Here is an 11966-nt window from a genome sequence, read left to right as displayed (position 1 = left end):
ACAACGATATGGACGCAGTAGAATGATGTTCCCTTGGAGTGCTTCATTAGTGTGAGTCCCCTTGCCTCTCACATGTTGGGGTGATTCATTAGTGTGAGTCCTCTTGCCTCTAACAATTTGGGGTGCTTAATTAATGAAATAAGCCACGAAGAAATTGTTCAAAATTATCCCAATTTGCTTCATGCATAAAGCCAATCGTCTGAGAAAATTCTCCACTGTTTTGAGCAGCACATCCTGTGGTATGGCTGCACACGCTCTTCGAATGCGTTGCTTCATATCTTTTCGGGTTGTGCGCTGTCTGTCATAAACAATATTTTCTAAATAACCCCACAAGAAAAAATCAGAAGGTGATAGGTCTGGTGAACATGGAAGTCACTGAATTGGTGCACGGTGTCCTATCCACCGACCAGAGTACCGTAAATTTAAAGCGTTCCGCACATTTTTATCATGATGGGGAGCTGCTCCATCCTGTTGGAACCACATTCGTTGCCTAGTTTCTAAATCAACATCTTCCATTAGCTCCAACAAATCAAAGCGGGGAAATTGTAAATAAGATACCTCAGTAACATTTCGGTCAAAAAAATACGGTCCTATCAAGTAACCGTTTAAAATTCCACACCAGACCATTAACGACCATTTGTGTTGACTGTCAACGGGTCTGTGCCTGTGTGGATTGACAGAGGACTAGTAATGACAATCATGACGATTTAATTCGCCATTATGAAACTTGCTGGCAGATTAAAACTGTTTGCCCGACCGAGACTCGAACTCGGGACCTTTGCCTTTCGCGGGCAAGTGCTCTACCAACTGAGCTACCGAAGCACGACTCACGGCCAGTACTCACAGCTTTACTTCTGCCAGTACCTCGTCTCCTACCTTCCAAACTTTTCATATCAGCGCACACTCCGCTGCAGAGTGAAAATCTCATTCTGGAAACATCCCCCAGGCTGTGGCTAAGCCATGTCTCCTCAATATCCTTTCTTTCAGGAGTGCTAGTTCTGCAAGGTTCGCAGGAGAGCTTCTGTAAAGTTTGGAAGGTAGGAGACGAGGTACTGCAAGAAGTAAAGCTGTGAGTAGCGCGCGTGAGTCGTGCTTCGGTAGCTTAGTTGGTAGAGCACTTGCCCGCGAAAGGCAAAGGTCCCGAGTTCGAGTCTCGGTCGGGCACACAGTTTTAATCTGTCAGGAAGTTTCATATCAGCGCACACTCCGCTGCAGAATGAAAATCTCATTCTGTAATTCGCCATTAGTTTTGAATGTGGCTTCATCGGTGAACATAACGTATCTTAAAAAAATCATTGTCACCTCTTATCATTTCCAAGGCCCATTGGCAGAAATGCACGCTTATTTGCATATCTTTCGGCGTTAATGCCTGTGTCAGCGTGATATGATACGCAAGATGATTATGTGCCTTCAGAATCCTCAAAACAACTGATTTCGGTATTCCAGTTTGTCACTGTATCGCACGACTACTCATTTCGGGATCCAGTCGAAGACAGGCGAGAACGGTAAGGGTATGAGCGTCATTTTCACTGAATTCGCGACGACGAGGTGGACGGTGCATGTAACCGTTTCGAGCTCGCTGAGTGCAATTTCGAATAATGTTTTCGCTTGGATGTCGTCTGATTGGGAAACGATTCGCATACAATTGCGCAGCTGCAGCGTAATTGTTATGGCGTTCACCTAAAATTAAAATCATATCAAAATCTCTGTAGGAGGATAGTGAGCCATGTTTCGCTAAAAAATTATTACTTTCGTCAGTTGATGTTTACGGTTCACAATGTGAAAGTGAAGTGACGTCTGATCGCATTGCACCCACCTTTAAACTGAGCCATAGTTCGCAGTTTGGCTTCAGTAGCGCCACAGTCGGGTGAGTAATGCAATTGTGAAGAGTTCCCTGATGAGATTTTGATACTATTCCGCCTCCCTCCACCAAAAACTGTGGCGGATAGGATACATTTTCCAGGGTCTACAATTGTTTTTATTTTTTTTTCTAGCTGCATGGCTACAATCAGTAAATGTGTACAGATAAAAATGCTATAAAACAGAATGTTACAATAAAAATGTGATTCAGATCTTATCCTCTTCAGTTCCTGCGTCCAGCCGGTTGGACGTTACTTCCGCTTTGCTTTAAGTGCAATTACAGTTTCTTCCACACTGTATCCATGTGTCCAATACACTGAATATTTTAGCTATCTCCACAATTTTTTTCTCGATGACGCTTTTTCTATGCTGTTGGCCTGATTGAGACGTTCCGCTCACTGCGTCATGGCGGCCTGTACTTTCGTTCTCTCTACAATGTCTTCTGAAAGAAACGTAAGCATAAATGTCATATTCAGTTTTCTGTTATTATTTATCGTCGTTGTTGTTGTTAACTAATCAACAAATTGTTACAGTAACCTAACACCGTTACTTCTTAACACCTCCAAGAGTAAACTATGAAGTCACAGGAAAATCTCCGTCCGGATGACTAGTTACTAAAAACTAACATTACTATGTTCATTTATGATTTCAGTATGCTACGCCTGTAACGCCTGAAATGCATATCCTCCTATTTCCATCTATTGTACTATAAATGTTTTCCTTATTTTGTCACCTGAAGATATGACGTTTCTGTCTCTTTACATATTGTAATTATATTTTAGATTTGGCATTTATATTGAAAATTATTAAAATGAGTGAAGGCAACAATTACCAAAATTTGGTAGACTTGGATACGGAACAATCGGTCGAACAGTGGGAAACGCGCACCGCGGTACCCAATGTTCAGGGGCAGGCGGCTAGCATGAAAGACGCGACCGCCGAAACGCAACAAAGAGCAGAAATGGAATTCCAAACTTTAGAAAATGTTTCGGAATCGGAAGTGATAATCAAATCTGAACCCCTTGACGACGAACACGGAGGGACAATTAAAGAGGCACCCGCTACGGAAGTAAAACCGCTGGTTTCCGGGAATTTAGCTGATTTATTGAGTGTTTTGATTAACGAAATCAAGGCTCAGTCTAGCAAGATAGAAACTCAAACGGCAGAAATTAGAGCTCAGGCTGCCAAGCAAGAAGCTCAGTCTGCCTAGCAAGAAGCTCAGTCTAAAAAAATTGAACGGAAGCTAGACAATCAGAACAAAGCTATTAATGTTGTTAACAACAATGTTGGAGTTGTTAACACAAAAGTTGATAAAATCAAAGAAGATATTGTTGTGATTAATACCGAAATCGGTAATCATAAACAGGAAATGATAGGCGTTCAGGCAGAAATTGCGAGCATAAATACTCGTTTTTATTCCGAAATTAGCAGAATCGAGAAAAGTGCTCCGATCATCGAGAATAAGGTGACGGAACAAATTCAATTAGCGAAAAAAGAGGATCAACAGAAGGTGGAAACTTTAAAGGCTTTAGTGTTCGAAGTAGATACTAATGCGAGGAAGCAGGCTAATACCTGCGAAGAGAAAAAGAGGGAAGTGGAAACGCTTGCGACAACCACTTGCCAAGTAATTACGAGAGTGTCGGAATTAGAAAAGAAACTTGACGAAAACCAGAGCTATGCGCCAATCTGTGCCCATAGTTCGGAATTGCTGTCCGCAGCTCGTCGTCGTGAGGTAGCGTTCTCGCTTCCCACGCCCGGGTTCCCGGGTTCGATTCTCGGCGGGGTCAGGGATTTTCTCTGCCTCGTGGTGACTGGGTGTTGTGTGACGTCCTTACGTTAGTTAGGTTTAAGTAGTTCTAAGTTCTAGGGGACTGATGACCATAGATGTTAAGTCCCATAGTGCTCCGAGCCATTTTGAAGTTCGGAATTGTTGACGAAAGAGGAGCGGTTCGACCCCATGAAAAAAGGAGGTATACACGCGACGGATTTCACTAAAAATTGTGTAAGAGTTTTACCCAGGTCATGGACTAATGAGAGAAAAATTAATGCGGTTATTGACGTGTTGGCTGGTGATGCCAAGCGTTGGGGCTTAAACCTCAACATCACGAACCTGACTTTCGACGAGTTTAAAAATTTGTTTCTGGCTGAATACTGGTCAGAGCAAAAACAACAAAGTGTCTGGCGCGAATTTGTCGTATCGAGGCCTTTCGATGCGAATTCGCGTGGCTTGATGAAGGAGTTTTGTGACGGCTGGATCCGCAAGTTGGAATATTTGCGTGATCGCCGCACGGAATCCGAAATAGTCTGGGAACTCTACAAGAAGCTTCCAGATGATACAAAACGCTACGTAGGAAGCAACTACAGGACAATCAATGATTTCCTGGAAAGAGTTGAGGACGAGGACAACTGGCGCAACAATCGCGACAGTGGTAGAGGCCGTGGTGACAGCAACAGGTACCACAGCAACCACAACAACGATAACTACGGGAATAATGCATACCGCAATCTTGGCAGCAATAACAATAGTGGTTCGGGCCGTAATGAAAATTGGTACAATGCAAATAATAACAGGAATCACGGAAACCAGTATCATACTAGCGTGATACGGGCTTCGCAGAATAGTAATAACGCCAGAGGGTGTGATCAGCCGCCTCAGCAGCATCCGGGGAGCGTATCTGCTGGGACGAGACAGGGAAACCATTAGCCGCGCCGGTGAGGGGCTGACCGGGCGTGGAGAAATTTTGGCGGCCCAAGAAACCGAGGTGTCGTCGTTACGAAAATTACGTAGGGAATAATCAACGGCGGGAGAGTGTGCCAGTGTTAGGAGAAAGGAGTGCGCCCACAAGTAGTAGATCAGCTGTAGACACGGCAGCAGAAAATACATTCACTGTCAGTGAGAACAATTTAACCCTTTGTTTCCTGACATAAGAAAAAATTTACTTTTTAACATTTTCTTTGCAGAATTTATGCTATTGTGGCCTCAAATGACGGTAGGATTTTTTGTAAAATTTTATCTTATTTTTCACAACTTTTTCCTCTCCTGGTACTCAGAAGTACCGTCAGACTCCGTGGGCAGAATCACAATATGCGCAGAAAAATGATCCAATTTTTATAACTAGTACTTTATTCCACATAAACATTAAATATTTTTACGTTAGAAAATTAATTAACAGAAATATGATATGATATTTCTGAATTTTTTTTAAATTTCGCATAAATTTATTCTAGAGCAACTTCACAATACATAGTAACTTAGCTATACATATCACATATTTCGTGTTACTGATACCTCATGAAATTGTAGGAAACAGTTCTTTTTCTCATTGGAGCACAAATACACTTTACATGTGCTACATTGTGAATGTGGTCTTGACTGAATTTTATTTTTCGCACACATTTCGCATCGTCCTCTTTTACAACTGAACACTGCAAAATGGTTTTCTCGGTTGCCAAGATGTACATTCTTCGGAACAGAAAAGTTATCCTTCCTTCTCTTTGGGGGAGTTATTTCATCTTTACCAGCCGTGTACCGCAAGTCTCTAGAGGAACGGAGGGTTCCAAATGATTGGAAAAGAGCACAGATAGTCCCAGTCTTCAAGAAGGGTCGTTGAGCAGATGCGCAAAACTATAGACCTATATCTCTGACGTCGATCTGTTGTAGAATTTTAGAACATGTTTTTTGCTCGAGTATCATGTCGTTTTTGGAAACCCAGAATCTACTATGTAGGAATCAACATGGATTCCGGAAACAGCGATCGTGTGAGACCCAACTCGCTTTATTTGTTCATGAGACCTAGAAAATATTAGATACAGGCTCCCAGGTAAAAAAAAAAGCGCACGGAGGCTTTCAGACAGTCGTTCTTCCCGCGAACCATACGCGACTGGAACAGGAAAGGGAGGTAATGACAGTGGCACGTAAAGTGCCCTCCGCCACACACCGTTGGGTGGCTTGCGGAGTATAAATGTAGATGTAGATGTAGATGTTTCTCTTTTTGAGATTTGGCACTTGCTGTTCATTCATTAGCCCTAGTGCCACAGCACTCCTGAATTCCAGCAGTGGCAGTGCACCATGTAGATCACTGAAAATGACGTAAGCATTGACAAAAGCAATTTCTATTGCTCCCCAGAAGAGACGGTGCCACCATTTCTTTGATCGCCTGTCAAGACCATAAGTTGAACGTAATCTGTCTGCATGATCCACACCACCCATGTGTTCATTGTAATCACATACAATAACTGGTCGTGGTATAGTCATACTAGTTCCATCTTTCTGTTTTCTTGTCACTACGCTCTGTTCAGTGCCATGGAAGTTTGACGCAAAATACACTACTTTATTTTCCCTCCATTGAAATACTGTTAGGTCTAAAGATGACTCTCTGTGATTTGATTCCCCACGGTTTAGACATTTTTCTTTAGGTAAATTCCCTGGAAAACCTTTCCTGTTCTAATTGTTTCTGTGTGAGAAAAAGTGAACAGAACAACTAGTGAGAGGTAACGCATTGTTGCTACAATAAAGTGTTCGCACAACCTGACGGTACTAATAAGTCCGCCTTATATTTTCCACTTTATCTCATTCACTTGTAACGTAATGCTTCAAACTATTATAAAAAAACAAAGAAGGTTATAACGTACAATGGAAAACTCAACGGAAGTTTCAATAAATTGCACACAAACTCAGGTAACTCCATTGAAACAAGCACATACAATCTTCTGTTTTCACAGCAGCGCGCAAAAAACAATTTCAAGCTCTGACCGCCAGAAAGGTCTATGTATTGCACAATAACGTCTATGAAACAGTAGAGCAGAGTTACTGTTACGTACCGACGGGCTCTCAGATCACGAAACTGCACCACGAGAAAATAATGAGAGTCAAAACTTACTGGTACTTTTAAGTACCGTCAGGCAACAAAGGGTTAAGTAGTGTTCCGGAAATCGATTATAAAGTGGCAGCTGATACGCCCACAGCGGAACTGGAGATTGAGTTTAAGAATGATTCGCAATTGTTGAGAGAAGATCAGATGTCGGATAACACGTCCGTCATCGAGCGAGGGGACGCAGAAACGGATGAGGTCTGGTTAAGGTAGTTCGGTCGCTTATACGACGAACTAAGAGATTATAGGGGCCTGTACGGGAGAAGTGTTTATGGGGAGCGCGGGCAGGATTTGCCGCGTCTCGTCCCGCAGGAAGATAGTGTTTATGAAGTGGTAGAAAGCTCTGGCCCTAACCGGCAGACTTTACCAGAAATAGTTGATGTTAATGGGGAGCGCGAGCAAGATCGTCGTGTTTCGTCCCGCAGGAGTTAGATGTTGAAGTAGTAACGGAAAGTTCTCGCCCTGACCGGCAGACTTCACCGAAAGTTATAGTGGTAGAAGTGGCCGACCCATCCGACGCAAAACTCCAGTTTAAACATTGCGAAAGTATTAAGGAGAAAGATTACGAAAATTTTAGTGATAGCCGGAGACGATTGGCAGAAAAGCACGTAGATTACAGCGTGTATGAGGTTAGAGCTGACGTTATACGGTCGGACGATAGCAGTGTGGGTTGCGCAGATCCAGAAGAAGTAATTGCAGATACTACTGGGCACATTCCTCCAGGTAGATTGGCAGATGAGATCAAATCCCCTATTCAGTCACTCGTTGACCACGATGGCACCGAAACAGAGGACGACCGAAGAAAGGCAGAAATACTGAATTCAGTGTTCCGAAACTGTTTCACTGCGGAAAATCGTAACACGGTCCCTGACTTCAGCCGTCGCACGGACGCCAAAATGGAAAATATTGAAATAAACGATATCGGAATTGAAAAACAACTGCTATCACTTAGTAGCGGAAAAGCATCCGGACCAGACGAGATACCCTTAAGATTCTACAGTGATTATGCTAAAGAACTTGCCCCCTTTCTATCAGCAATTTATCGTAGATCGCTGGAAGAACGTAAAGTACCTAGCGACTGGAAGAAAGCGCAGGTCGTTCCCATTTTCAAGAAGGGTCATAAATCAGATGCGAATAATTATAGGCCTATTTCGCTTACGTCAATCTGTTGTAGAATAATGGAACATGTTTTGTGTTCTCGTATTATGACGTTCTTAGATAATACAAATCTCCTTCATCATAACCAACATGGATTCCGCAAACAGAGATCATGTGAAACTCAGCTCGCCCTATTTGCCCAAGAAATTCACAGTGGCGTAGACACTGGCGAGCAGATTGATGCCGTATTCCTGGACTTCAGGAAGGCATTTGATACGGTTCCGCACTTACGTTTAGTGAAAAAAATACGAGCTTACGGAATATCGGACCAGGTTTGTGATTGGATTCAGGATTTCCTAGAAGAAAGAACACAACATGTCATTCTTAACGGTTCAAAATCTGCAGATGTAGAGGTAATTTCGGGAGTACCGCAGGGAAGCGTGATAGGACCTTTATTGTTTACAATATACATAAATGACTTAGTTGACAACATCGGTAGCTCCGTGAGGCTATTTGCAGATGACACGGTTGTCTACAAGAAAGTAGCAACATCAGAAGACTCGTACGTACTCCAGGAGGACCTGCAGAGGATTAATGCATGGTGCGACAGCTGGCAGCTTTCCCTAAACGTAGATAAATGTAATATAATGCGCATACATAGGGGCAGAAATCCATTCCAGTACGATTATGCCATAGGTGGTAAATCATTGGAAGCGGTAACGACCGTAAAATACTTAGGAGTTACTATCCGGAGCGATCTGAAGTGGAATGATCACATAAAACAAATAGTGGGAAAAGCAGGCGCCAGGTTGAGATTCATAGGAAGAATTCTAAGAAAATGTGACTCATCGACGAAAGAAGTAGCTTACAAAACGCTTGTTCGTCCGATTCTTGAGTATTGCTCATCAGTATGGGACCCTTACCAGGTTGGATTAATAGAAGAGATAGACATGATCCAGCGAAAAGCAGCGCGATTCGTCATGGGGACATTTAGTCAGCGCGAGAGCGTTACGGAGATGCTGAACAAGCTCCAGTGGCGGACACTTCAAGAAAGGCGTTACGCAATACGGAGAGGTTTATTATCGAAATTACGAGAGAGTACATTCCGGGAAGAGATGGGCAACATATTACTACCGCCCACATATATCTCGCGTAATGATCACAACGAAAAGATCCGAGAAATTAGAGCAAATACGGAGACTTACAAGCAGTCGTTCTTCCCACGCACAATTCGTGAATGGAACAGGGAAGGGGGGATCAGATAGTGGTACAATAAGTACCCTCCGCCACGCACCGTAAGGTGGCTCGCGGAGTATAGATGTAGATGTAGATGTAGAATCTGGCCTAAGAGGAATCAACGAAGGTGACAAGTAGTGAAGTGTCGAGAAGAAGGCGCGCCAACATCATGCTTCTGCAACAGCGACGGCCGACAATGAGTGACTGTCGCCACCTCCTCGACCGACGACTTCAAACCCTCAATCAACCAACAAGGAAGACTGGAAGCACGTAAAGTTTTAGAACTGTATGGCAGACCTCAGCTTTTAAAATTGTTGCATCACAAAATTACAGCAACTTAGCATGAACCTTTGTTGCTCATTGTCCCAATTGCATTACCAAGCAGGGTCCCTTCCTTTTCCGAAATGAACCCGAGTGTCGTTGAAATTCAGACGCCAGCATTAAAGTAATATCATTCCATTTCACTGCTTTAATTTCAAAGTTCAGTTAAGGTATTCATAGCTGGCTACAATATTTAGATTACACAAACACAAATTAAGAGTGCGAGTTTTGTTAGCATATTTTAGCTTACCTGTGACTGCAGCTCAGCTTGGTACGTACTAAATGTTACTGTTGTTAATTGTCCAGAATAATTTAATTCAAGTTCAAAGTTAAATCTCTTATGTCTAAATTTCGTAGATTCAAGTAGCTTTTGAAATGATTGTTGAGGTAGCCCAAGACTAACCTTATTTTACTGAATTTCGTAGTGCTTCAGAAACAAATCTCACTATTAATTTCAGTCACTAAATTAACTTTTAATTTTCCGGTTTTATTAATTCTTTTGCTAAATTAAGTCAGAGTGTAGCGAAATTTATTACTTCTGACAAACTTTCAGTTTTCACACAACACGTGTCAACTTTCAGTTGCCAAGCTTTTAGTACTAATTATATGTGCAATAACCTTTCATTTTCAGTTATTATAGTAGTTGTCCATAGGACTGGCGACCGTAATTTTCCCCAAATCTCAAATATCTAATTAACGCCAATTAATTGTTAACGTGACGACCGCACATTTACTTTCTTTATTAATTTTACCCTTTTCTCAAAATTAATTTCCACCAATTTCATTTGCATTTTTCCTTTCATCAGATGTAACCCTGTCCTCCTTCTTTACCGACAGATTAACTTCGGTGACGATTGCTTTTCCCAAATTTCCATTAGGTACACGCGGTTTAATTTTTCACTGTCATTAAGGTCGATAAGTGAGGGGGAGGTTACACGCCCTTGCCAATAAATACTTGAAATAATAAAAAAATGTGTTTAGGTGTGGAGGAGAACAACTAAAATAGTTCTCAGGTAAAAGAATATTTCTTCAAGTTGTACCGTGCAACTGGAATTTTCTTGTCCACTGCCACTGGCATTTTCTGTTTCCAACTAAATCGTCCAAGATGTCTACAACAGGCTCTTTCTGCGTTGCTCACACCTCAATGAACGCAGCATTCCTTGAATCAGCCGATCGCTTTCCCCTCTCACTGCTTGCCAATCGGGTCATTCTATCTGCGATATGATGCCGTGCGGTAAGTCTATGAGCCTGGTAAACCCCAACTAGCGCGGGGGTTTACGAAAACACTGTGTAAATAATTTGCAAAGAAGTACGATACCTCGGTGTGCATTCAAGAGCGTTGTGAGCGCTTTCCAGGTAGCACTAGTAATCAAATTCCACTTTCCCCCCTTTTGCTGAGGATATAGTCGATTGTCATTCCCTTGAACCATGTAAGCACAAGATATTTGGCGAGGGGAAAGGACTAGTCATTTGGACACAGAAGGAACCGGAGGTCAGTAATGTCAGGCGTGACACTGAGGTAACCAGTCGCCAAACGCCGGACCACGACACATGTGAAGCGATCTTCGTCGGTATCCAGGAGGCGACAGTCGGGAAAAAGCGAGGAGTCCGTTAATCTGATACCGTGAAGCCCGTGTCCCGTGGTATATTTTTTGTCGGTAACTTGATACCACGTCTTGCGCACGGTGGTTGGCAGAAAGCAGTGGTGAATCGCTTTACACACTCGCGACCAACTGACAGCTGAGTTCTTGGTTTCTACCACGTTATGAGGAACTGTCCGTAGTAGAGTAGTGTAAAAGTCTTTCGTCCTCCGCGGGAGCGTTGAGGGGAGATCCGAGGCCACGTAGCTACATTCCAAAGTTAATGTCGATGAATGGGAGAGCTGTGTCTGAGATCCTCATACGACTGGAGACGTACAGGAAAGTGTCAGCGTGGCCGGCGAGGGTGCGGTCCTCTCCCCACCGCCGAGTGTGCGAAGATATGATGTCCTGGCCAGTGCGATTCCATTCACTCCTCTAATCGGTACACGCATCGCGATCGAGAGAGTGTGTGTTGTGGGAGATTTTGTTCGCCAGACATGTTTGGTGGAAACGTTGTGGCGGAGGAGTGTGCGCGTGTTCTCAAACGTCGGTCCATACAAGACGTCGGACGTACTTAGTCCTACAATCTATTTGTGACGGAAATTTCATTACTTGATATGCAAAATGTTTGCATGAGTTTAAACCCGTAAAATATCATCGTAAGGTTGCGGTGAGTGTTTTAAGAGATCTATTTGACTCCTGTAAATTTTTAAACAATTAATTTGATGGGGGTAAAGCAAATGGACTACTTCCCACCATTTTTAACAATTGCGTCAGCTCTCCCTTTGTCCCCAGCATTAGCCAATAGGAATACAGTATTCTGGGTGGTAAGGTCAACCTCCGTCTGTGTGTTTGAACACGTTGGTTCACATACAAAAAGGAAGCAGCTACTTGAGAGAGAGACAGAGACAGGAAACAAGTCTGGAATTGCTCGACCAAAGCAAAGCGACCATTTGCTGCATTGTTCAAGATCTGCGAGAACAAAGGAGGCTGATATTCG

General features: G+C 43.0%; 1 non-coding gene across 1 annotated transcript; it reads right to left on the bottom strand.

Moving 5' to 3' along the window:
- Window positions 1–748: 748 nt before the first annotated feature.
- On the bottom strand, window positions 749–823 carry Trnas-cga. Its single transcript has one exon. It is a non-coding gene; the product is annotated as a tRNA-Ser (tRNA).
- Between the last annotated feature and the right edge of the window lie 11143 nt (window positions 824–11966).

Source organism: Schistocerca americana, chromosome 5 (assembly GCF_021461395.2).
Source record: "Schistocerca americana isolate TAMUIC-IGC-003095 chromosome 5, iqSchAmer2.1, whole genome shotgun sequence".
Lineage (NCBI taxonomy): Eukaryota > Metazoa > Arthropoda > Insecta > Orthoptera > Acrididae > Schistocerca > Schistocerca americana.
This window is presented reverse-complemented; position numbering and strand designations above follow the sequence as displayed.